Source organism: Halichoerus grypus, chromosome 8, assembly GCF_964656455.1.
Source record: "Halichoerus grypus chromosome 8, mHalGry1.hap1.1, whole genome shotgun sequence".
Classification (NCBI taxonomy): Eukaryota; Metazoa; Chordata; class Mammalia; order Carnivora; family Phocidae; genus Halichoerus; species Halichoerus grypus.
The window spans coordinates 59691618-59717829 of record NC_135719.1 but is presented as its reverse complement, the minus strand read 5'-3'; positions in this window follow the sequence as shown (position 1 = coordinate 59717829).

Here is a 26212-nt window from a genome sequence, read left to right as displayed (position 1 = left end):
GGATTAAAATTAGCATATTGGTAAGTCAAAAAAGCATCATAGGGCATATTCTTTGTTGAATGAAAGAAAATATTTGCTTAGAACAGACCACCCCCTATTTTCTTTATTAACCTTCTGTTACTGAAAATATCTATTAGGTCCTTAGAACACATAGGGGAACTGAATTTTTCCTCTGCAGGGCCTGGTGTAGCATTCAGCATGTGCAGCTCAGAGATAAAGGGTAACTTATCTGTAATAACCCCCAAAATAGCATGCACAATGTGCTGATGAGGATTTGCATGGAGCAAACAAGAGACCATTTTAAAAGACGATGGGAATTGGGCCCTTCACAAACAGCATGTGGGGCTGAAACAGCTGAGATCATTAAAGAAATTTCAGAAGAAGATGCAAGCTGGCCCTCATCCCAGGTGGTCAGTTCACTTTCCCTTGTGTGTTGAGTTTGTCTTTGCTTTGGCACCATGACTAAACATCGAGTCTGTTTTTTACTGACACACATTTCACAAACTAGATGCAGCCCCTTTTGGCTCTAACAAATATCAAGGCTGCCTCCAGCTAAACATGTGTTTCCATAGTCAGTGCCAATCAGGTGGACAGAATTCATTTTTCCAGCACATCCCACCTGGTGCTCTACAGTTTTTAATCCATGGATTCCCACAGAAAAAGCCCCTTTAACTGTTTATAAGCCACACACTCTGAATAGATGTAAAAATTGGCATTGATTTTTATTTTAAGCTTAGAGCGGGTTTACTTGCTCTTTCTGTAGAGGAGCTGCCAACAATTACACTTGTGGCGTATGGGGCCGAGTGTTTCAGATTAACCAGTGCATCTGAAATGGCAGGAATCATCTAGAATGGCAATGGGCAGTTTATTTCTTCTTTGCTCTTCAGAACATGTTTCAACTTTATCATTGCCTTGCTATATCTCTATACTAATGTATGTAGCAGAGAGATTTTCTTCTGTATCTTTCTTTCCTTTATAAAATAATTGACTGTGGTATCAATAATCATGCTGAAAAGTGCATAGCACTTTTCAGCAAATACAGTATATATATATCTTCAATATACAGAGAGACTATATAGGATTTTTAAAAAATCTTTTGAGGTGGGGAGTTATTCTCTTCTCCCTTCTTGCAGAAGGGAAAAACTAAGGCTCAGAGAGGTTGAGTGATTTACTCAAGGCCACACAGATAGTAAAGGGCAGACCTGAAACATGAACTCAGGCCACTTTTATTTTCAGAGCCAGTGCTCTTTCCATTATTCCATGCTGCTTCCTGAGAATGCCTTCATGGAGGGAATTTTTGCCTCCAAAACCCTACAATTGCCTTTTCAATACACTGAAGTCCAAGTCAGAGGATCTGGAGGCATATACCACCCAGGCCATGTCTACAAAGAGCAGACAGTCACGGAGGGATGCAGAGCATTCAAACGGCTGCTCTAAAGCCCAGCCATCAATATGGATTACTGCACAGCTGATGGCGGCCAAGGAGAGCTGCATCGATTTAGCAACAGGCAGTGATGAACAGTGTGAGCTCTGCCGTCGTCCATTTTTGATCACGCCTAGAGATGGGCAAATCTACCACTTGAAAAATAGTGGGGTACACAACCCAGGCAGCTCCCCTACAGCACACAGCATCATCTTTTATGGTCTGTTCCCATGTGGCTCTGTAAGAGGGTCTGGACAAGCCTTGCATCATTATTGCAGCCCTTTGGAAGGGGATGTGGCTTAGGAGAATGGGCTCAGCAAGGGCCAGCTTCTGTTGGCCAGTCTTGTACCTTCCTGTACACTGGCTCTGTCCTTCGCCTTCCCATCCCCCACAGCTGCCGTGGAGCTGACAATAAAAAACGATGCCCTAGGCTGTCCTGTTTTTATTATTAGTTATATGGCATCATAAATGTACATAGAGATGTTCAGTAAATGAAATTGTGCCAAACACCAAACAGGGCCACTGCCCCAAAGATCTTTTGGCCTCAGGGCAATGGCAGAACAATATAAGAGGAACAAAGGGAGCTGAGAGCCAGATGAGTGAGGTTTTAGTACTGTTTGGCCTTTCCGAGGGGGAGGAACAGGCTGTCCAGCAGGCTGATGGAGAGGTACAGCATGCAAAAAGCATTGTGGCCACAAAGGAACTTTGAGGCCAGCAGCCAGGCTCCCAGGAACAGGCTGGGGATGATTTTGGAAAGTCAGGGGAATCAGGTCCTTCTGTTATTTAATAAGGTAAACACAAGAGGGGGGAAAGAAGGTATGATTATTTGCTTTTGATCATGAGCAATCTGCCTCTGTTAGGAGAGGCATAAGCTGCAGGCTCACCCTCTTTTTAAGTGTCCCTTCGGATTCCACATAGTATTAAATTGCTTCTCCGGCAGATGCAATGTGTAAATATAGGACAATAACTGGAAATTTATGAGGTTAAATACTGAGGAATTGCTGAGTAGTAAAATGAAGAGACATAAATTACAGGAAATGCTGCCCTTCAATGAATACATTATGCATAATAATGAAACTTTTAAAAGGCAACAGAAACCAAATATCAGAAGAGGGTCTGGAAGGAGAAAAGCCAAGTAAAGAAGTAGGACTAGGACAGTCCAAAGTCAGTGCTGCTTTGTCACTGTTAAACTGTCACATCAGTTCCCTTAGATTTCTGTGGCTCTTTGTCCTCAGAGAGGTGCCCTATCGTAGTGAAAAGTATGGAGAGTGCAGTCGGAAGAGAAACTGCTTCACTACCCATATGACCTTGACCAAGTTACTTAATCCATATGATCCTTGATTTTCCCTTCTCTAAAGTAGTTTCAATAAAACTCATTTTATAGAATTATTGTAAGAATTAAGGACAGACTTGCAAACCACTTGGCCCAGCATGTAGGAATGTTACACATACATACACACATACACACACACACACATACACACAAATGAGCTTCCTTTAAGATCTAGATCAAATAATAACAAAGTGTTAGCAAAATACAGAGAAGGAAGATGGGTTGTGGCCAGAAAGACTGGGGAAGACTTCTTAGGTGTAGGACCTTTTAAAATTGGGGTTAGGTTCTGGTGAAGAGATGGACAGGGCGTGAATCAAGGCAAGGCAGAGGGGAAGGGCAAGGAATGTTCTGGGACTGGAAAGCAGGGGAAATAGAGGAGATCAAGCAAGACAGGCATTAGGCCTAAATCCTGGAGGGTCTTGACGAGCATGCTCAGTCCTCTGGCCATTGTTCTGTAGGCACTGGGGAGACACCAGAGGTAGCAGAATAGGGAGCGGCATGATCAGGGAGGTATTTCATGAAGATGGCTCTGGCATAGCATGAAAGATATACTGGAGTGGGGAAAGACTAGAAGCAGGGAGGCCTTTGGGAGACTGTGGAGTGTCCAGGCAAGCACTAATGAGGCCTGAGCTGGGACAGAGGCAGTGGGACTAGAAACAAGGAGACAAATATAGGATACTGAGAAGGCTGATATGGCAGGGTTTGGCTATTGGTTGATTGTGGGGAGAGGGACTGCAAGGAGTATAAGAAGGCTCTGAAGTTCCAAGTCTAGGGGACTAAGGATCTGATGATGTCTTTTACAAAAATAAAGATGGGAGAAGTACATAAAAGTGAGTCAGTTTTAGATTTATTGAGTCTGGGGTTTAAAGAATATTGAAGAGAGCCTACTGGCAATGCAGTCCTGTGATGTGAGTCTGGACTAATATCCAGATTTTGGAGTCACTACACAGTAGTCTAAATTGATGCAATAACAATGATGGAGTCTACCAAGGGAGCGAGAATAGCTTTGGGGTGGAAAAAGCAGGAAAGAGGGGAGGAGAGGACAAGGGAAAATACGGAAAATGTGTTTGTTTTGGGGCAGGAAAAGGAGGATGCAAAGGAAGTGGAGGGTGAACATGAGAGAGACAAGGCCAATGAGGGTGTTTCTGGGTGACAGAACCGTCAACAGTGTCAAAAATTGGGGAAGACCTGAGATGGAGTAGAGCTAAGAAGAAGCGATAGGTCTTGGTGACTTTAGTAACTAGGATTTATTCCCTGCCTTCTTCCAAAAGGCATGTGAAGAGACTTTAAAAGATCAAAATGCACTTCAAACAGTACAACTAAAATTAATGTTTTAAGGAGACAACTCAAAAGCCCACTAGAAGGATGCACTGGGGTGAGGCAAGTACTGCAGCTGAGCACTCGATTTAGCACTGACCTCCTTGGCACAGAAGAGATTTTGGGGTCATGGTGTGCCTTTAAGGTTCAGTTTCATTGGGGATAGGAGACCCACAACTTAGAATGCAAAAGGATATGAGGAAGGAAGTGGAAGAGCACATCTAGACAATGTCCAAGAGTGGTTTTGTGGTGCAGAGAAGGAAAGAGGAGGACAGTATTGGCATCTAGGGTAAAATGTAAGTTGTGGTGACAAAGAAGAAAAAGGATAAACAGACACACTGTCTAAGCAAATGAGATAGACAAAAGCAGCCTCTCATACAAATACCCTTTCTATAGAAGTATGCACATGAAGAGGTGCAGGACATCTGAAAGAGCAGGGAGAAAACTTCACCCAGAAGAAGACTTCTCACTTAGACATAGGCGAAGATATGGGGAAAGAACATTACACTGGGAATGGGGAGGGGAGAAGCTGGAGTAAATGTGCTGAGGTGGGGTGAAGCATGGAGCCTCTTGAGTGGTGAAGAATCTCTTTCTCAGATCACATTCAATAGTCCACTTCTTAAATTCCACTTGACACAAAGGTTTTATAAGTCGATGGGTGACAAATAATTGAGTGGAGACATTTCCCTGGTGCATTGTTGGGAGAACTTGCCCAGAGGTCTTGTAGACAGAGAATCCCAGCAGCTATAACATGGAAAGAAGTGGAGTGGCTGGGAGAACCTAAGGAAAGGGCTATCTTGGGCTCCCTTTCCAGTCAGGGACTGCAGACTTCCCCACAGGCCCCAGGTTGGCTCTCTGCCCCTCTTCCAGGTGCTCCTGTCTGGAGGCAAAAGGTGTAGGAGAGTGTGGGTAGACACAAAACACCTCTCCCTGGGCCTGCAGCTCCATTTTCCCATTCCCCAAGACTTTATCTGTATTAGTGATTTTCAACCGTTTAAGGACCGCAGAATGCTTTCAGCTTTTCCTTTGACACCATAGAACACACAGATGACATAACCTAAAAGTATTGTCACCTTGATTGTTGCTTTCTTAATTTGAAAGTAAGGTTAAATCATAAAAATCAAGCATAGTTATTCACATTTAATGGATCAGCAATAACCACTTGTTGGAATATTTGAAAATTCATTGATGTTGTTTTATTTGATACTTTTGTTTAAATGTTTGAGGCTCTTGGGAAATACATTTAGTATAGAAACTGTAACAGTTAACTGTTACTGCTTTCTTTCAACTGGAGCTCCTGGTCATTTTATAAAAGAAAAGGGGGTTATAGGAAATTGAGGGATAACGGAACTGACAGTTTTTGGAATATCTTCTATGTGTTCAGTACTTGGTGTCTAGTAACATTTTTCAATCTTCAAACAGTTCTTTAAGGTAGGTTAAGTATGAGGCTCAAAAAATTTAAGTGACATGCCCAATATCAGTAGTAGGGGCAGGAACTGACTCCTGGAACATCTGACTTGAAAATCTATCTTCTTTCCATTGTACCACACTGACTCCCATAGCAGAAGACAAGTGAGAAATGGAGCCATGAAATGGGCTTCTTCTCCCTTAAGTTCCCCAAATCATTCCTACTGTGGTTCCAAGTGCCTGCCAGCATGCCTTTGCTTTGGATGAATTGTGTATGTGCACATCCAATGAGTGTTTTGTCATTCAGAAGTGTTATGTAGAAGAGAGGTTAGACTTGTTCTGTACTGTTCAGCAAGCAGATCTTAGTCAAATGGATGAAGTTAAAAGGAGACAGATGGTAGCTCCACACAAAGAGGTATAAAAGAAAAATCACAAGGAGGGACATATAATGGATCCAGAAATGAGGTAAATAATAATAGGAACTATTATACCCTTTTATACAGTTGAGGAAACTGAGCTATGGTGCTTAGGTAAATTGCCCAAGATGGAATAGGAATTTTCCCCCCTTTGGTTAAAAACTTCAGTCAAAAGAAATAGGGCCAGTAAAATGGGCCAGAGAATTAGTCTATTTTTTCTCATTCAGTGCCTGAATTCTAACATATAAACAAAATGGTAGACTGAGACAAAAGGACAAATGGGCAAGGAAGGGTTACTTTCTCTACCTTTTCAAAGTGGTCCTTTTACCAAGAAATTGCATGGAATACCTCTGAACCATGACCCAACTCATTTACCTTGCAGTTTCTTCACAACAATTAATTTACCTAATTATTCATTTGACAAACATTTATTGGGTATCCCTCATTCTAAACATGATACCAAATCCTGGAGATACAGTGATGACTAAGACATTGTTCCTACCCACAAAGGACCCCCAGTTCCCACAGTAAGAAGCTAGACAAGCACAAATCAGGCTGTAATGAGATACCCCAAGAGAGGTGGGCACAAGCAAAGTGTTATGGGATTTGAAAAGGAGAATAAGAAATAATTTTTAATGGAGGTGGGGGATCTGGAAGGACTTCATGAAAATGAAACTATCAAAAAAAAAAAAACTTTTGAAAAGCGGATCAAATTTCAGTAGAGACAGGAAGGGAAGATATGAGCCAAAGTCTTGATAATTAAAAAGCAAGGGTTGTGCTGAGAGTAAAGATATACAAATAGGGAAGGAGGAAGGTAAGGATGTAAAGTAGTGCCAGAACTGAAATGTAAGCCATCTTGAAATTCATGGACTTTTAGCTGGACTTGGGGAATGATAGGAGATATTTACAAATGAGATCCCATAGGCTAAGAGATTTATAGACTATGAAACAACGTATGCATAAAAGAAGACACAGAAAGAAGGGCAGTCAGGAGGCTGCAGTACTGAGGAGCTGAGTGAGCCTTTATCCAGGCTTAGGAGTCAGCCAGACTCCTCTCAGAATCTTTCCTCCTCCCAGCTAGTCCTACTACTATGAGCAAGTTCTTTTTTCTCTCTGGCCATCAGTTTCCTCATATGTAAATACTTACTTTGTAAGTTTGTTGAGAGGACTGAATGAAATATTGTGTATCCATCTTTTAGCAGACAATAAGCAAAACCAAAGCTAGGAATAGCCCACGGATTGAATGTGTCTCACCGGCTCACCAGTTTCTCTGCAAAACCTATTAAGTGTTTTATATGTAGGTTTTTACACTCTCCCCTCTGTTTGACATACTCTTAAGGAAAATATCATCACATTAGAAGACTTTGCTTCATTTTGCCGTGGTGAATATCAGAGTAGTGGCATATTCCGTGCAATGGACTTTCTCTGTGGACACTCTTTGAAATTCTACCCAGCAACAACCACACCACACAGCCAAGGTGACTATGCAGGACTGATCCTCAGGCCTTGCCTGGGGCACACAAAGAACTCGGAGGAGAGGAAGGAACAATTAACTGCTTGGTGTCTACAGGGCAAAAATAATGGGAAAAAAGCCATCTCAAGTGACCATCCATGAGTTGGCCCGAGACACACTGACCAAGGAGAGAGAGACAGTGACACCTCTGTGAGGTCATACCTTTTTCAGATTTGATGTGGCTCATAGATGCACAGCACAAACTATTACCTGAGCTTTCCTTCATATGCTGTGATTATGTGTTCAGTAAATAGCATGGAGACTGTTAAGACTTTGTTGTGAAATCAGGCAACATTAACTCATTAAGTCAATAATTCATGGACTCTTTTATCTAAAGTGGCAACATCACACCATCAATTCACAAAACAGCCACTTCTCTGAAGTGTATGTGATGATAATAATGGATTTTCTAACAATACCCTCTCAAAGCAAGGTCACTGTGCTCAGATGCTGTGGACATGCTGATCTGACCTAGGTCAGCAAAACAAGCTTTATTATTGAACCTAATTATGAACTATCAAGATAATGGTCTAGACTAAACTGTTTCCTAGGGGATTATTTAGAAACTAGTAAGCCATTTTAGTTTTAAATCTACTGTACTTGGCAACACCTGTGATCATACAGGAAATATGTTTGCTATGTAGAATGGACTACAATTCGTGCAAATACTTCGGAATCTTAGCAACAGTAGTGATATACAATGTTATACTATACTTGTACATAATTTTCAGGTTACTGTCTATGCTGTTATATACCCATCTTACAAATAGCTAAATAGGTAAAGCTCAGATAATCGAAGCTCATACTGAAATATGCAGTTCTGAATATTTGTTGTTAGTTCTATAACGTGACATACAGGGACAGATGTTTTGCTGCAGCAGCTTTTATGTCTTAACTTGGGAACTGCTTGTAAGAGATACTTATTTCTGATATTTATTGAGAGGTTTTCTCCTGCCTGTCAGATTGTGGTTAATATGTTTCTCCTATTCAGATTCACAGACTTCATGATGGCCTGACACTGGGTAATACGCCCACACTGGCATACTTTTACATGAGAGTTAACCCTGGGGATAGAATTCTGGGAGAAGGAACCAAAGAACATGGTATTTCCTGGGTTGTAAACTGCACCAACAGGTTTACCACAGCTTTTGGAGAAAAAATGCATCTTAGACTTAAGGAAAGAAGATATATCCTGTTTGACTGATAAAAGTCCTGGTAAAACTACTCATCTTGCATGAATGAAGACTGCATTTTTAGGTATAAAAATAATACTATGGCCAATGAAACCAGTGTTTTGTGACCACTGTGAAAGATGTTGTAGTCATTTCAAGCCATCTTTGGTGGTATAATAAGATACAGGGTTTTTATCATTCTTGACTTTTTGATATATGTTTTTTAAAGATTTATTTATGTATTTTTTTATTTTTATTTATTTTTAAAGATTTTATTTATTTATTTGAGAGAGAGAATGAGAGACAGAGAGCACGAGAGGGAAGAGGGTCAGAGGGAGAAGCAGACCCCCGCTGAGTAGGGAGCCCGATGTGGGACTCGATCCCGGGACTCCAGGGTCATGACCTGAGCCAAAGGCAGTCGCTTAATCAACTGAGCCACCCAGGCGTCCTTATTTATGTATTTTAGAGAGAGTGCATGCATGAGTGGGGGAGGTGCAGAGGGAGAGAATCTTTAAGCAGATTCCTTGCTGAGCACAGAGCCTGATGCAGAGGGGCTCAATCTCACGACCTGAGATCAGGATCTGAGCCGAAGCCAACAGTCAGATGCTTAAATGACTGAGCCACCCAGGTGCCACTTGAATTTTTGATATTTTAAATGCAATTCTCAAAGTTTACCTGAGAAAAAGGTTTGCCACATTACTACAACTAAGAACAGTATCCATCTATAGAGTTTCTGTTTCATAATTGTTGCATGGACTTTTACAGTAATTTGCAATGGTCTTTGAATCTCTAAAACTACAAAAGAGGCAAGTAATGTGGTAGTTCATAATATGGTCTTAGTAATCAGAGTGATGGGTTTGTATCCTGCCTTTGCCACTTTCTAGAAATGACTATGGACAAGTTGCTTTACCCTCTATAAGCCTGAGTACCCTCCACTCTAAAACGGCGAGGGTAATCTCCTACATTATAGGGTGGTTGAGAAGATAAAATGAGATAATATCCAAAAACTGCCTGGCACTTAGTAAGTACTACTAAATATAAATTATCACTCTTCAATATAAATTGCCTGAAATTACCATTTATAGCATTTTTTCCTTGGGTCATATTAAAATTTTCCTCTCTTGACCTAGATCCAGGAGCAGGGCTCCTACTACAGTTGCCTTCTCCCTTCACTTTTAGCAGCTTAAACCTTATGAACTGGACTCTGATTAGACTGCAAGGATTTGTTTTTCCTTACTTTTTCTTGCTTCTCTGTATTTCCAAGATTTTTTTTTTACAATAGACATGTTTTGGAATAATTGATGTGAGAGTTAGAAAACAGTCTCTCTTCCTATGTGCATGTGTGCAAATGTGCAGACAAGGCCCAAGTTTAGAGCCATTTCAATGACAACGATTTTGCCAAATTTTGTCAATAAAGTTGCAAATAAATAAAAGATTAAAAACTGACCAGTGGACACATATAGGAATAGAGTTTGTTAAAATATTTGCTTGCGGGGCATATGAGTTTTTCCTATCTCATGCCACTTGTTTCTTCTTTTCTTATTATGATTTTTAAATTTAACAGAAGTCACTTTGTTACAGGAAAGAAATAGTAATGGAACTTTCACAAGAACTCAAATAATGACCCCACCTAGTCTTCAACCCTATTCAGGTCAAAATGAGATGATTTTCCATAATTAGTACATTTACTGTAGATGTTACCAGCCATGTAGGTAGTTAAATTATTATATTGAATGTGTTAAGAGAAACTAAAAACAAACTGAGGGTTCTAGAGGGGACGGGGGTGGGAGGATGGGTTAGCCTGGTGATGGGTATTAAAGAGGGCAGGTTCTGCATGGAGCACTGGGTGTTATATGCAAATAATGAATCATGGAACACTACATCAAAAACTAATGATGTAATGTATGGTGATTAACATAACATGATAAAAAAAAAGAGAGAGAAACAAAAAATTATATTTAAGTAAAATAATTTCATTTATATTCTATTCTAACTTATAAAGGATAAAATTAACTAATATCTGAAACTTCAAGTTAGTCGAAATATACTTCTATTTCTATTTATAATGTAAAATAATTTTGCTGTATTCTTTTTATTCCCTGTATCTGAATTTTCAATAATAATAATAAAAATAACAATTGATATTAAAAATGCCAATTTGCTTAATGGCTGAGAATTGTTCATTTAACTTCAAGTAAATGATTCAATTAATATAAAAACACACAAGACCAACAGAGAATTCTTTATATATGGGATTCTCCAAGATAAACAGATGCTTCTAAGTTAAGAACTAATGAACCTCTTAGGAGTTAATCAACAAATTCTGAAATAGTGCCCAGGCCATAATTAACCACTTGCTTCTCTGAGAGAGCACCCATCATGGTGAGGGTGCAGGGTTTGATTAGAACCACTTTACTCAGGAGGCTGCTTCCAGGCTGCACTTAAACAACTAATCTGCAACATCGCTCTTGGCTTTGGTGGCGGCTGCCCACATATAAAGGGCTTCAGGATGGAGAAGATTAATTACTCAGACACGTAATTCACTAGAGTCTAGGCTCCTGAAGCTGGTAACAAGGCTGCATGAAATTGATTAGGGTAGCTCTCCTAGTGAGGTTTGTGCTTCTCCAGTGCCATTGTCAAAATGGCACGATGGGATGGAGCCAAAGAAAGTTTGAGAATCATCCAGAGGCAGAAGACTACTAGCCCACAGGCACAGGTTCCTTTATTGAGAATTTATCAGTTCTATCCCCTCATGTTTCTTGCTGGAGCTCTGACTTTTTCTGTGGCTTCTGGGTCACTTAAGAAAGGAGTTTACGTATCTCATCAGCCAAAGTAGGTGGAGACCAGTTAGAATATTAATAATAAAAATCCTTGTGGTTGGTGCCTAAAAGCACCAAGAAAGTAAAGAAAGAAAGAAAGAAAGAAAGAAAGAAAGAAAGAAAGAAAGGAAGGAAGGAAGGAAGGAAGGAAGGAAAGAGAAAGAAAGAAAGAAAGAAAGAAAGAAAGAAAGAAAGAAAGAAAGAAAGAAAGAAAGAAAAGAAGGAAGGAAGGAAGGAGGGAAGGAAGGAAGGAAGGAGGGAAGGAAGGAAGGAGGGAAGGAAGGAAGGAAGAGAGGGAGGAAGGAAAGAAGAAGTATTTAGATTGATTTGCAATTTACAGAATGTTCTCACATCTATTGTTTCAGTTGAGCCTTGTAGCCTGAGTTTGGTATCAGTTTCTTCACTTTTGAAGGTCACCTCCTGTTTCTTTGACTCTCAACACTTCTGACACCAAATGTGTGGGTTTTCCACACCAAGCAATTCTGACACTAACTACCTGGAGTTTAGTACAGACCCCACAAGTTAAGGGCTTGATCCTATAACACTATATCCAATTCAGATGCCAGTCACAAGTTCCAGGTTGTCTCCTGTACTTCTGACCAACTGGCTATAAATTAAGGGTTCCTGTACCTCCTTTCTCAGGTTTAGTAATTTGCTAGAATGACTCACAGAAGGCAGGAAAGTGATTTACTTACTATTATTGGTTTATTATAAAGAATACAACTTAGGGCGCCTGGGTGGCTCAGTCGTTAAGCGTCTGCCTTCGGCTCAGGTCATGATCCCAGAGTCCTGGGATCGAGTCCCACATCGGGCTCCCTGCTCGGCGGGAAGCCTGCTTCTCCCTCTCCCACTCCCCCTGCTTGTGTTCCTGCTCTTGCTCTCTCTCTCTCTGTCAAATAAATAAATAAAATCTTTAAAAAAAAAAAAAAAAAAGAATACAACTTAGGGGCAGCCAAATGGAAGAGATGCATATGAGAAGGTACATAGGAAGGGGCAGAGAGTTTCCATCACCCTCTCAGCATCTCAATGTGTTCACCAATCAGAAAGCTCTGTGAATCCTGTCATTCAGGGTTTCTATGGAGGCTTTACTACATAGACATGATTGATTAAATCACTGGCCATTGGTGAACAAGTCAAGCTCCAGCCTCTCTCCCCTCCCTGGAGGTCGGGTGGTGGGACTGAAAGTTTCAACTCTCTAATCAGTGTTTGGTTCCTCTAGGAATCAGTCCCCAAGCTCTAAGAGTCACCTAATTAGCATAGACTCAGCTATGGCAAAGGGGGCTATTAGGAATAATAAGAGACGCTTCTGTCACTACAACCACTGAGGATATGATGAGGGTTTTAGAAGGTCTGGGCCAGAAATAGGACAAAGACCAAATTTATGTTTCTTACTGTGTCACAACAGCACAAATTTGAAGGTGGGGAAACTGACATTCCGAGCAGTGAAATGACTTGTTCAGACACATGTTGATTAAATGTAGCAAAACCAAGGCAAAACTGAGAAATTCTAAATACTAATTTACAAGACCAGAGAGGTTGGGCAGAGGAAGACCTGGACTGGGGGCAGCAAAGGGGTTGATGAAGGAGGAGGACAGCAGAGGAAAATGAGATAGGTGAAAAGTGGGTGAGGTGTTTCTCTGCTGGACTCTGTATATAATGTGTAATGAGAGTATAATGAGATAGATTTTAAACCAAACACCAGGAAGCTCACCAGCAAATGTGTGGGGTTCCCTTCAGGGTGGTCACCATGGGAGAGGGAGAAGATCATGGCTGAATGTGTGTTTCAGAGAAAGAAGGCAGCGTGGTGTCCAAGGGAGGTTGGCTGTGCCCTCTGACTTCCACTCTGCTGTGGCTTCCAAGGAGGGACTACTGCGTTGCTGGGGTGAGCCTCTGCAGGGCCATGACCATAAGGCATTCTGTCACTTTTATGACACGATGGCAATAATTCTTCTTGAATGTGTGGTGCACACTGTTGACAGTTTTCCTGACCAGATATAGCATTCCAATAAAGTGCTATTTCTCTTAATGCTTGAGTAGTCCTGTGAAATATGTATTATTTTTATTCCTATTTTATAGATCATAAAATAGAGGTTCAAAGAAGCTAAATAACTTGTCCAAAATCACTCAGCTAATCATAGCCAGGATGATGGTTTAATTGGTTGATTCATTCATACAATAAATAAATGTGTTTTGAGTACCTTCTATACACCATGCTCTATTTTAGGGGGTACGGCTGTAAAGAAGACCAACGAGGTCCCTGCCCTCATGGAGCTTACATTTCAAATTTCTGACGATACATCCAGTGTTGTTCCCATGAGTGATAACTGTCTAAGAGTTCTAGGGCCTCATTTCAGGGCATAAAGTCCCTCCATGATATCTTTCTCCAGACATGTTCTTTCTGTCCCTCTGGAGGGAAGGCCTTCTTCCATCTGCATTCATGGGATATAAGGACTGCTCCCATCCCTCTTGCAATGGTCCCTGGCCAATGATTTAGCATCTTCCAGCAGTAGCAGCCTGAGATGCATCTCCCTGTGCACAATTTACAACATTGAGTGCATCTTCCATCCAGGCCAGGAGTGACCCTGCCTGATAACTACTACCACAACTACAATTTCTCAGGTACTCACTGTCCCCAGTATTGTGCTAAGTGTATAGATTAACATATTTACTCCTCACAACTAATGAGGCAGACATTTTCCACTAGAGATATCTCAGTTGCCAAATATCTAGCTCAGGTCACAGACTAGAATTGGAGACTAGTTCTCTGTCATTTGGAGCTGGGTCCCAACCATCGTGTTTTGCAATGTGGCGCTGATACACCACTCAGGCCTCTCTGCAACCTGACTGGCTATGCTAAAAGTAGTTTTCCTGCTGCCAGCTCTGTCTACTGAGTTACATGAGGAGCTTCAGCACTCAACAAGTGATTGTTGATGATTATTCTTTAAAGTAGTTTTATTTATTTATTTATTTATTTATTTATTTATTTATTAAAGATTTTATTTATTTGACAGAGAGAGACACAGAGAGAGAGGGAACACAAGCAGGGGGAATGGGAGAGGGAGAAGCAGGCTTCCTGCTGAGCAGGGAGCCCGATGTGGGGCTAGATCCCAGGACCCTGGGATCATCACCTGAGCCGAAGGCAGACGCTTAATGACTGAGCCACCCAGTAGTTTTATAAAACAAGTTTTTGAATTAACCTTCCCTTTTTAAAAAATTACTTATTTATTTAAAAAATATTATTGAAGTGTAGTTGACATACAATGTTATATTGGTGTTGGATGTACAACATGTGGATTTGATAATTCTGTACGTTACTCAGTGCTCATCATTATGGTAGGTGTAGTCACCATCTGTCATCATACCATGTTATTACAATATTATTGAGTATATTCCCAACGCTGTACTTTTCATCTCTGTTGCTTATTTATTTTACACCTGGAAGTTTGTACCTCTTAATCCCCTTCACCTATTTTACCCATCCCTCACTCCTCTCCCCTCTGGAAACAACTGGTTTGTTCTCTATATTTAAGAGTTTGTTGGGTTTTTTGTTTGTTCATTTGTTTTGTTTTTTAGATTTCACATATATGTGAAATCATATGGCATTTGTCTTTCTCTGTCTGACTTATTTCACTCAGCATAATACCCTCTGGGTCCATCCATGTTGTTGCAAATGGCAAGATTTCATTCTTCTTTATGGTGTAAAGGAGTAATATTCCAAAAAATCACATCTTCTTTATCCATTCATTTATTGATGGAAACATGGGTTTCTTCTATATCTTGACCATGTAAATAATGGTACCATAAACCATGGGTGTATATATATATCTTTTTGACTAAATGTTTTTATTTTCCTTGGAGAAATACCCAGTAGCAGAATTACTGGATCGTATGGTATTTCTATATTTAATTTTTTGAGGAAACTCCATGCTGTTTTCCACAGTGGCTATACCAATTTATTTTCCCACCAACATTGTGCAAGTTTTCTCCACATCATTGCCAACACTTGTTATTTTTTGTCTTTTTGATACTAGCCATTTTGGTATGAGGTGATAGCTCATTGTGATTTTGATTTGCATTTCCCTGATGATTAGTGGTGTTGAGCATCTTTTCATGTGCCTGTTGGCCGTTTGTATATCTTCTTTGAAAAAGTGAAAATAGACATTCAGTTCATCTGCCCATTTTTTAATCCAATGGTTTATTTTTTTGGTGTTGAGTTGTATGAGTTCTTAATATATTTTGGATATTAACCCAAATGATATATCATTTGCAAATATCTTCTCCCATTCAGTTGGTTACCTTCTTGTTATGTAGATGGTTTCCTTTGCTTTGCAAAAGCTTTTTATGTTGGTGTAGTCCTAATAGTTTAATTTTTGCTTTTGTTTCCCTTATCTAAGGAGACATATTCATAAATATGTTGCTAAAGCTGATGTCCAAGAAATTGCTGCCTCTGTTTGTTTGTTTGTTTCTTTTAGGAGTTTTATGGCTTTAGGTCTCACATTTAGGTCTTTGATCCACTTTGAACTTATTTTTGTATATTTTGTGAGAAAGTCGTCCAGCTTCATTCTTTTGCATGTAGCTGTCCAGTTTTCCCAACATCATTTATTGAAAAGACTGTCTTTTTCCCATTGGATAAACTTGCCTCTTTTGTCATAGATTAATAAGCCATATGAGCATGGGTTTATTTCTGGGCTCTCTATTCTGTTTCATTGATCTATGTGTCTATTTTTGTGCCAGTACTGTACTGATTTAATTAGTATTGCTTTGTAGTATATCTTGAAATCTGGGATTATGATACCTGAAACTTTGTTCTTCTCTTTCAAGATTGCTTTGGCTGTTCAAGATCTTTTGTGGTTCCATACAAATTTTAAGATTATTTGTTCTAGTTCTATGAGAAACGCTATTGGTATTTTGATAGGGATTGCATTGAATCTATAGATTGCTTTGGGTAGTATGGACATTTTAACAATATTAATTCTTCCAGTCCATGAATATGGCATATCTTTCCATTTGTGTCATCTTCAATTTCTTCATCAATGTCTTATAGTTTTCAGAGTATTAGTCTTTCATCTCCTTGGTTAAATTTATTCCTAAGTATTTTATTCTTTTTGGCACAATTGTAAATGGGATTGTTTTAATTTTTCTTTCTGCTACACCATTATTAGTGTATAGAAGTGCAACAGATTTCTGTGTATTAATTTTGTATCCTAAAACTTTACTGAATTCATATATTAATTCTAATAGTTCTTTGTGTGTGTGTGCGTGTGTGTTGGAGTTCTTAGGTTTTCTATATATTGTGCCATGTCATCTGCAAATAGTGACAGCTGTACTTCTTCCTTACTCCTTTGGATGCTTTTTATTTCTTTTTCTTGTTTGATTGCTATGGCTAGGATTTTCCAGTTCTATGTTGAATAAAAGTGGTGATAGTGGACACCCTTGTCTTGTTCTTGATTTTAGAAGAAAAGCTTTCATTTTTTTACCCTTGAGTATGATATTAGCTGTGGATTTTTCATATATGGCCTTCACTATGTTGATGTATGTATGTTCCCTCTAATCCTACTTTGTTGAGAGTTTTTATCATGAACTGATGTTGTATTTTGTCCTATAATTTTTCTGCATCTATTGAGATGATCCTGTGTTTTTTACCTTTCTTCTTATTAATGTGATATATCACATTGATTGATTTGCAAATATCAAATCCTTTATATTTTTCAAATAAATCCCATTTGATCATTGACCTTGATTTAACCTATTTTTGATTTGCTAATATTTTGTTGAGGATTTTTGTATCTATGTTCAGTAGGGATAGTGTTTTGTTTGTTTGTTTGTTTTGTTGGTTTTCTTTTGTTTGTAGTGTTTTTGTTTGGGTTTGGTATCAGGGTAATGCTGACCTCATAAAATGACTGAAAAAAAATGAATGTGGAAGTTTTCCTTTCTCTTTTATTTTTTGGAATAGTTTGAGAATAACAGGTATTAATTCCTCTTTAAATGTTTGGTAGAATTCGCTTGTGAAGTCATCTGATTCTAGACTTTGTTGGAAGTTTTTTGATTACTGATTCAATATCGTTATTAGTAGTCAGTCTGTTTAAATTTTATATTTCTTCCTAATTCAGTTATGAAAGATTGTATGGGAACTTATCCATTATTGTAGGTTATCCAGTTTGTTGGCATATAAATTTTTTCATAGTATTCTCTTATAATTCTTTGTATTTCTGTTGTTATTTCTCCTCCTTCATGTATGATTTTTTTTATTTGCATTCTCTCTTTTTTTTAATGAGGCTGGATAAAGGTTTATCAATTTTTTTTTTATCTTTTCAAACAACCAGCTCCTGGTTTCATTGGTCTATTCTATTGTTTTTCTAAGTTACTTTGTCATTTATTTTTGCTCTAATATTTATTATTTCCTTCCTTCTACTCACTTTGGGCTTTGTTTGTTCTTTTTTTTCTTTAGGTGTAAGGTTAGATTATTTGAGATTTTTCTTATTTCTTGAGGTAGGTCTGTATCACTATAAACTTCCTCTTAGAACTGCTTTTGCCATGTCCCAAAGATTTTGGACTGTTGTGTTTTCATTTTCATTTGTCTTCATGTATTTTTGATTGCCTCTTTGGTTTCTTCATTGACTATTGGTTGTTTAGTAGCATGTTGTTTAGCCTCCAGGTGTTTGTGGTTTTTTTTCCATTTTTTTCTTGTAATTGATTTCTAGTTTCATACCACTGTGGTCAAAAAAGATGCTTGATATAATTTTGGTGTTCTAACCTTCCATTTTTAAGGCATAAATGTAATTATTTTAAAATTGTTTTATTTTGCTTTGGCAGTTTTAATATAAAACAGATTATACAACTTGGACACAGCAGAGAATCTGTATTCATGTATTAGATGTCTTCCTGACATAGAAAGTCTACGGGTTCCCTGAGAACATAATTTCTTTGGTATACAAGGGAGAACTGAGCATTGGGTAGCAGACAGTCAAAGCATATTTGTGGAGAATTTTATTATGATTATGCTCATTTACTGGACAAGAAAAATAAATGAATCCTTTGGGGAGCAGTGAAAAATCTTTTAGTCATGTAGTATATTAAAGGGTTCTGGGTAGTCATTGACATTATTTCTTTAGTTCCTTTTCAAAGAATTATAATTGCAGGATAGAACAATATATTTATAAAAATTATAACTTTTATTGAATCTTTTTTCACTTAGAACATTTCTTGTTCTTTTGTAATTCAGTTTTCCAAGGAATTTTGTGTAACTTTATGTATACAACATGGATCATTTGATAGCAATGGTATGGCACATACCTATCTTGTTGAGGTATGTACAAGGGTATATGAAGGCAAAAATTACGTGATCTGTGTATTTTTCAATTGATTTGGAGTGGGGGAGGAAACTAATGGCAACACTTGATTATTTAACTCTCACTTTGATTGCATGTTTGAACGAATCATACTAATTGTATCTCTGACCTAGCTTACCTAGCATGATTTGCCTTACCTGGTCTACCATCTTGGCTCCTTTTCTATAATTAGGGGGGAAATCCATAAGAAAATCTCAGAGACTCTTTTATAGATAAGACAGTTATAATCATTTTCTGACAATAGAGAAAGGTAAAAGAGATTTTTCTTTTCAGTTGTTAAGAAAAACTGTCTTTCAACCTTTCCCTTTTTTCACCTTCAGTATTTCAACCATCACCTCTAGGTAACTAAATGATAAGGCTTTAAAGACACTGGATCTCTAGAAGGAAAGGGCTAGAAGGGTATGGAGGCATCAGAAAACAAAATAAAACAAAACAAAAAAAAGCAGAAATCAAATCTCCAATCTGCAGGGTTTGAGAGGGAGGTGGCTCCGTCTGCATAGCAGTGGCATTCATGCCCATATGCTTTTCTGGATCTCAACTCCCCAGTATTGCCAGACAGGTAGGACTTCAGGGGATTCATTATTGTATGTGCTTTTGGAATTTCAAGAGGGTTACTCTCCCTGCCTGGCACCCACTCAATGGTTTAGGTATTTCTACAATAACAATGCTACCACTTACTGAGCACTCACTATGTTCCAGGTACTTTACATATACCAGGTCATTTGATCCTGACAACAACCCTAAGAAGCTGATTCTACTTTCATCATAATTTTTCAGATAATTAAACTGAAGTTCAGAAAGGTTAAGTAGTTTGCTCACTATCATTAGAAGAGTAAATGATCCAGCCAGGACTCAAACCTCGAAATTCTAATGCTCAGATCTGGGCTTATAACCACAAAACTACACCAAAAGTCTTATGGAAGATGTTATCTGAATGAAGTAATTTTAGAAGCAAAAATATTATTTGAAAGAAACTCAAAACAGCCAAGAATAAGGATTAAACAGGTTTTCTTATATTATTATAGTGAACATTTCAGCTAATTACATGTGTTTAATGTTTCATTTTGTGGTTCATGATTTTTGCAGTTGTATTCATTTTTCACCAACCTCTTCTCACTGGAAAGTTATCTTAAGTTTTCTAGTCACATATGTAGCTCTATTTCTGATTTTTCATATAGACATTTTGCTATTTACTTTTTTCCTCTTATACATATGTTTTAAGGGATTTACAGATTCTGTCTGCATTTTCTTGACACTACATAGTTGTAGTTAGGATCTTTACTACCTTACCTGCCAGTACTCTGAGATCTGCTCCACTGCATCTGTTAGACTATTTTTCTTCTTTATTCTTTTCTATTCTTTGAATTTAATTTCTCTGTGCATAATATCACACTGTATCTGGCAAACCTTATATGAATCTCTCTTGGACTGAGTTGTCTGCTTATTTGCTCTCAAGATTTCTCTGGTTATGCCACTTATCTTCTGTACCAATCAGCTACATAAGGCAATCAGCTACAAAAAACTAGAAACGATCTGTTTCACTATTACATAATAGAGAAAATCTAACTAATAAAAGCTTGACAAGCAGGGAAGGTGTTCTTTCACATATCACAAGCTTAGGGATAACAACTATTAGGATTACTCTACCAGTTCACTGATGTCAGGGTAAATGTTTCTGCCATTCTCTACACCTTTCTTCATGGGCACAATTTAATAGTAGCACCTCCAACCATCACATCTGCATTCCAGGCAAGAAGAATTAGGAAGGGTAGCACTAACTATATCTATCCTCCTTTATCAGTGAAGCAAAAGCTTTAACTTAAACCCTAGCAGACTTTTGTTTGTATTCTCATTGGCTAGAACTGTAACATATGGCATCCCTAACTGCAGGAGAGGCTGAAAAACAAGCAATTAGCTGGGCACATTGATTCCTTAAACAGTATTGGGCTTTTATTAACTAGAACAAAGGAGAATGCAGAATGAGCAAACAGCTTCTGTAGATAGCAAGATGTTTCACAGTATTTTATTCTTACTTTCTGCCATGATAATAGAATATTAGCTGGGCACATGGCCACCCAAGTAAAGACTTCATTCCCCAGACTCTCTATATGACTAAGTTCAGGTTGGTGGTGTTTGGGTAGATATGATATGTGCCTTTTTCAGGTCTTGTCCATAAAACGATTCATTGTGCTTTTATCTGGCCTTCTGTCCTCTTTCTGTTAGCAGGGAAATAGCAGGAACTGGGACAAGCTGCTTTGGTCCTGGTGCTGAAAATGGCAGAACTGACTACTTTTCCCTCAGTGGCCTGCCTACCTTTGGACTATTACATAATAGAGAAACAGATCGTTTCTAGTTTTGGTAGGTCAGTGTATTTTTTTATCTTTGTTACAATAGTTTAGCTTGTACCCTACCCATCACAGCAACTAATATCTGCCACCTCATCCACCATAGATCTTAGTCCATTGCATGCCCTAAGAAATTCTACCCTGGTCCATAGCTACCAGGTCATGGTCGCTCTGTTCATGCTGCTCACCATAGCTACTGTGGCCAGTGATTATGCTGGGCCCAATATATGACCACATCTTAGTCTTATTTGCATATGGGTTTCTCAGAGTCTGTGCAGTCCAACCAGTAAAAGGGTTGAAATGTACTTTTTTGGTTTGGGGAAGGGAAAAATTATCAGTAGGAGTCATTGTTTTCCCAGCCCCAACCCAAGCCCAGGAAGCAAAGATCCAATCCTTCTAAGAGTTTTCCTGTTTCCCACTTTCAGACCTAACCCCTTTCTGAGAAGGAGGAAGGGAACAAAAAGTACTTCAAAAGCTATGAACTTAAGTTAAAGGACGGACGTCCTAGTGGAAAAACCTTTGGCACTTACAACCTTCACATTTCTTCCTGCTGGCCATCTCAAACCACTTTTGTCCTTCTTAGTTTTAAATGTTATTGAGTTTTACCTTTTGGTTTGATATTTGCTTTTTTTCTTTTTCTTTTGAACTACACCAAGCAGCATTTTAGGACAAAATAATATGATTTGAAATATGTGAATGATGTGAATTTTTAAAATGTGATTTGCATTTATCTTTTCCATACATATATGCCACAAAATTAGTTTATGGGCAGAGTTGATCTTATAAAACTGAAGAGTCAATAAACTGTCTCCTGCCTTTTCATTTTCTTGCATTTTCCTGCCCTTTCAAACTTTCTTCCTCCCCTTTCTCTCCAGAAGATTTCCAGTTTCATTATGCTTCCCTAATCTCTCTTGCTATTAAAAGTACCTTCCTCAAAACTGTCAAGGTCTGGGGCGCCTGGGTGGTTCAGTTGGTTAAGCATCTGCCTTCGGCTCAGGTCATGATCTCAGGGTCCTGGGATTGAGCCCGCATTGGGCTCCCTGCTCAGCGGGGAGCCTGCTTCTCCCTCTCCTGCTTCCCCTGCTTGTGCACTCTCTTTCTCCCTTTCTCTCTCTCTCTATCAAATAAACAAATAAAATCTTAAAAAAAAAAACTGTCAAGGTCATCAAAAACAAGACAAGTCTGAGAAACTGTCAGAGCCGAAGAGACTCAAGAGACATGATGACAACATGTAAAATGGTATCCTGGATTGGATACAGATAAAGAACATGAGGGGAAACTAATTATGTCCAAATAGTGGGTGTTTGGTTAATAGTAATGAATCAGTGCTACTTTTTTAGTTGTGACAAATATATCACAATAATGTCTGATGTTAACAATGAGGGAAACTGGTTGTGGACTATAAGAGAACTCTGTAGTATCTTTGTAACATTTTTATAAATCTAAAATTATTCTAAAATATAGTTTATTTTAAAAATAAGTAAACACTTAACAACTAAAAAAAATGTGGAGGGGAAAAAACACCTAGCAAACGCCTTCAGAGTAAGGATTTGGGGACAAAATGTGAAGCCACTCCTGGAGTAGTTCCACAAATTAGCATCTCCTGGAGTATATTCCTCGGAATACAATCCACTAGATGTTTCATGACCAAGTTCATTGGTGAAATATTTGGTTAACATATTCTTCCCTTAGAGATTCCTAATTCATATACATAATTCATAGTACATAATACACATAAACACAGAAAAGTCTTGAAACCAAGAGACCTCTTTATCTAATACAGGATTTTCCACATTTATTTGCCTATGTGAACTTTTTCTCCTTAAATAACATATCACTACTTTTGGAAATAATATGCTGCAAATACATCCTGGGAAAACTGGCTCAGAGAAAGCAATCTTTACTTTGGAAGCATGAATGGTGGAAGTTTAGAGATGACATTAAGCCTCTGGGGGCAGTAACCTCATGGTTTTGCTCATGTCATCCCATACTACTCCACAAATGTGACTCCTCAGGGAATGATCAAGCTACAGGAAAATCACTAAGGTTTTATTATAGATACAAAGGATGCAAATTATACTTAGAAACACAAAATCTCAGTCTCCTGACTCTGCTAATTGACTCCAACTTTAATGGTGCTAGGCTCATTATTCCCCTTTTAGCAGTGTCCAACATCAGCATTTGGGAGCCTTTGAAACCATGTGTATCTTGAATAGGTTGCAGTTTGATCATTTAAATCGGAAAGATCAATTGTCCAGGCTCTAGCTATATGGAGCTGGCAAACCAGACTGCAGGATGGCCGATCCTCTTACTTCAGCTGCCTTCCAATTGATACTGATTGCTGCATCCACATCAATTGGTCAGTGATCCACATCAATTAAAGCTGCTCAAAGGCATAGAGAGGAGTTGCTTTATCCATCCTCACTTCAGAAATATAGGAACAGCTAAAGGGAAAAAGGCTTTTGTGTGACTTTCAGTGGAATATGAAGTATGCTAATCTATCATCAATCGATAGACTATGAAGCGGATTCTAATGAGCCACTTTCTGGCTTACTAGGAGGAGTGGATCTGTGCTGCTTGCTCCCCATGCCCTGCTCTTTTTCTCTTGGGTCACATTATAGTCAGTTTTGGGGACATTTGGTGGGGTCAGCCAGTGGCTACACCTAACCATACCTCATTTGACATAAATGAGTTAATTAAGCAATATTTGATTTAAATAAATATTGATTGAGTACACTTACTCTATGACAGGCACTATGCCTGTCACAAAGAGGAAAGGTGATACATCAGTGAACAAGATATGCTCTCTGCCCTTAAGGAACTCCCAGGCTGGCAGGAAAGGCAGACAAGAAAGCAGACAAATACAATACAAAATGATATGAGCTTTGATAAGAGGAGGTTTCAGGTGCTTTGGCAACACTGAGGAGGAACCATGACCAGCCTTGGAGTGCTTTCAGGGAAGACTTCCAAAGAGAGGTAACATCTGATCTAACAAAACAGTATGATCTTACTGATCATCAAAATATGGAGAGATATTATATACAATAAGGACATCTACTGAACCAAGGACTTCCTAAATGGAACAAAAGCTAGATACAATGGAGAAATTTTGCATTTTATTGTATTAGGTACCAATAGTCTTTAATCTCTTTGGCAAATATTTATACATAATGTAGAGCTAGAATTTCATATATATGTGTGACAAGCATGTTGAACAAGTGCAGCTTCTGATATAATTAAATTATTACTCTACTGCTTTATGTCCTTGCTGCTCACATTATTCAATGGAATGTTATTCAGCCATAAGAAAGAAGGATCCTACCATTTGCAACAACATAGATGGAACTTGAGGGCATTACACTAGGTGAAATAAGCCTAACAGAGAAAAACAAATCCTGTATGATATGACTTATATGGGGAGTCTAACAAAGATGCACTCATAGAAACAAAGTGGAAAGGTGGTTATCAGGGGCTGGTTATCAGAGAAAATGGGGAGATGTTGGTCAAAGTATACAGACTTCCAATTATAAGATGAATAAGTTCTGGGAATCTAATGTACAGTGTGGTGATTATAGTTAATAATACTCCATTATACACTTGATAATTGCTAAGAGAGTAAATCCTAAATGTCCTCAGCACACACAAAAGGCAATTTTGTGATGTGATGGAGGTATTAATGGTGGTGATCATTTTGCAATACATAAATGTATAAAATCAATACACTGTACACCTAAAACTTACAAAATGTTATATATTAATTATATCTCAATAAAACTTAAAGAAAATATATCTATGAAAAACTTATACATTTGTTCATAGAATCATTATTTATATCAAAAAAGTGGAAACAACCTAAATGTCCATCAAGTAGTAAGCAGATATCCATTTGTTAAGTGGATAAAATGTGGTATATCAATGCAGAGGAATATTATTCAGGCATAACAAGGAATGAAATATTGATACATGCTTCAACATGGGCGAATCTTGAAAACATTATGCTAAGTGTGAGAAGCCAGTCACAAAGACCACATAATGTATTGTCCCATTTATATAAAATGTCCAGAATACCAAATCCACAGAGACACAGCGTAGATCAATGATTCCCTTGGGTTTGGGGCAGATGATGAGGCCAGGGAGAGGGACAGCTAATGGGTACAAGCTTTCTTTTCGGGATAATGAAAATGCTCTAAAATTAGATTATGGCGATGGTTACACAACTCTGTAAATATACTAAAAACCATTGAATTAGACAATTTAAACAGGTGAATTTTATGGTATGTAAATTATATCGCAAAGGGAACAATGGCAGGCAGCAAGCTGGATCTGGTCTGAGGGCCATATTTTGTCGATCCCTGGTCTACAAAGTTTTTTGCTCTGCCCAGATCCCCTCAAAAATCCTTTTTTTTTTTTTTTTTTTTTAATAACCCTTTTCTGTTTCAGCCCCTGCTCCCTTCCAGTGTGTGAGCAGTATATTCTGGGCTTAGTTCTTTGGAGGCATGTCCTTGGGCTATGGAGCTGCTTTGCCCTGGGCAGTTTAGAGTTTTCCTCCCAGGGGAGTGGTTAACCAATGACTGTCAAATTAGGGATTACCCTGTGGAGGGTAGTTTCAGGTGATCCCCCAGGGGAACTCAGGAGTATAAGAGGAGTCAGTTACCTGAAAAAACAGTGAGCAAAACAATTCTTGTTGCATTTCTTTCTTAAGTGATCTTTTCCAAGATACTGGTCACATATTATGAATTCAGACTTAAGACTGATATATCTATGTATGTGCCAGACAGCTCTAGTTGTATATCTAAAATTGTTCCATAATCAGGCTTATTAACTCCAATCCACCAATCCCATCCTCCACTCTAGAGCCCCTTCCAGAGTTTTCCTTCTGCTTTTATTTCAGTTGTAGGTAGTGGGATGACCATGTTCAAGTCAGAAATCTAGGAGGTTTATACTGCTCCTCACCATTCCTAACTGCTTTTCATCCCCACCATCATGTTCAAACATTATTGAGCCTTGTCAACAGTATCTCCTAAATATTTCATTAGTCTTTCTATTTCAATTAATTTTAGTTGCTACTGCCATATTCTGGGTCTTGATCATATGTAAAACCTCCTGATCTTCCGGAGT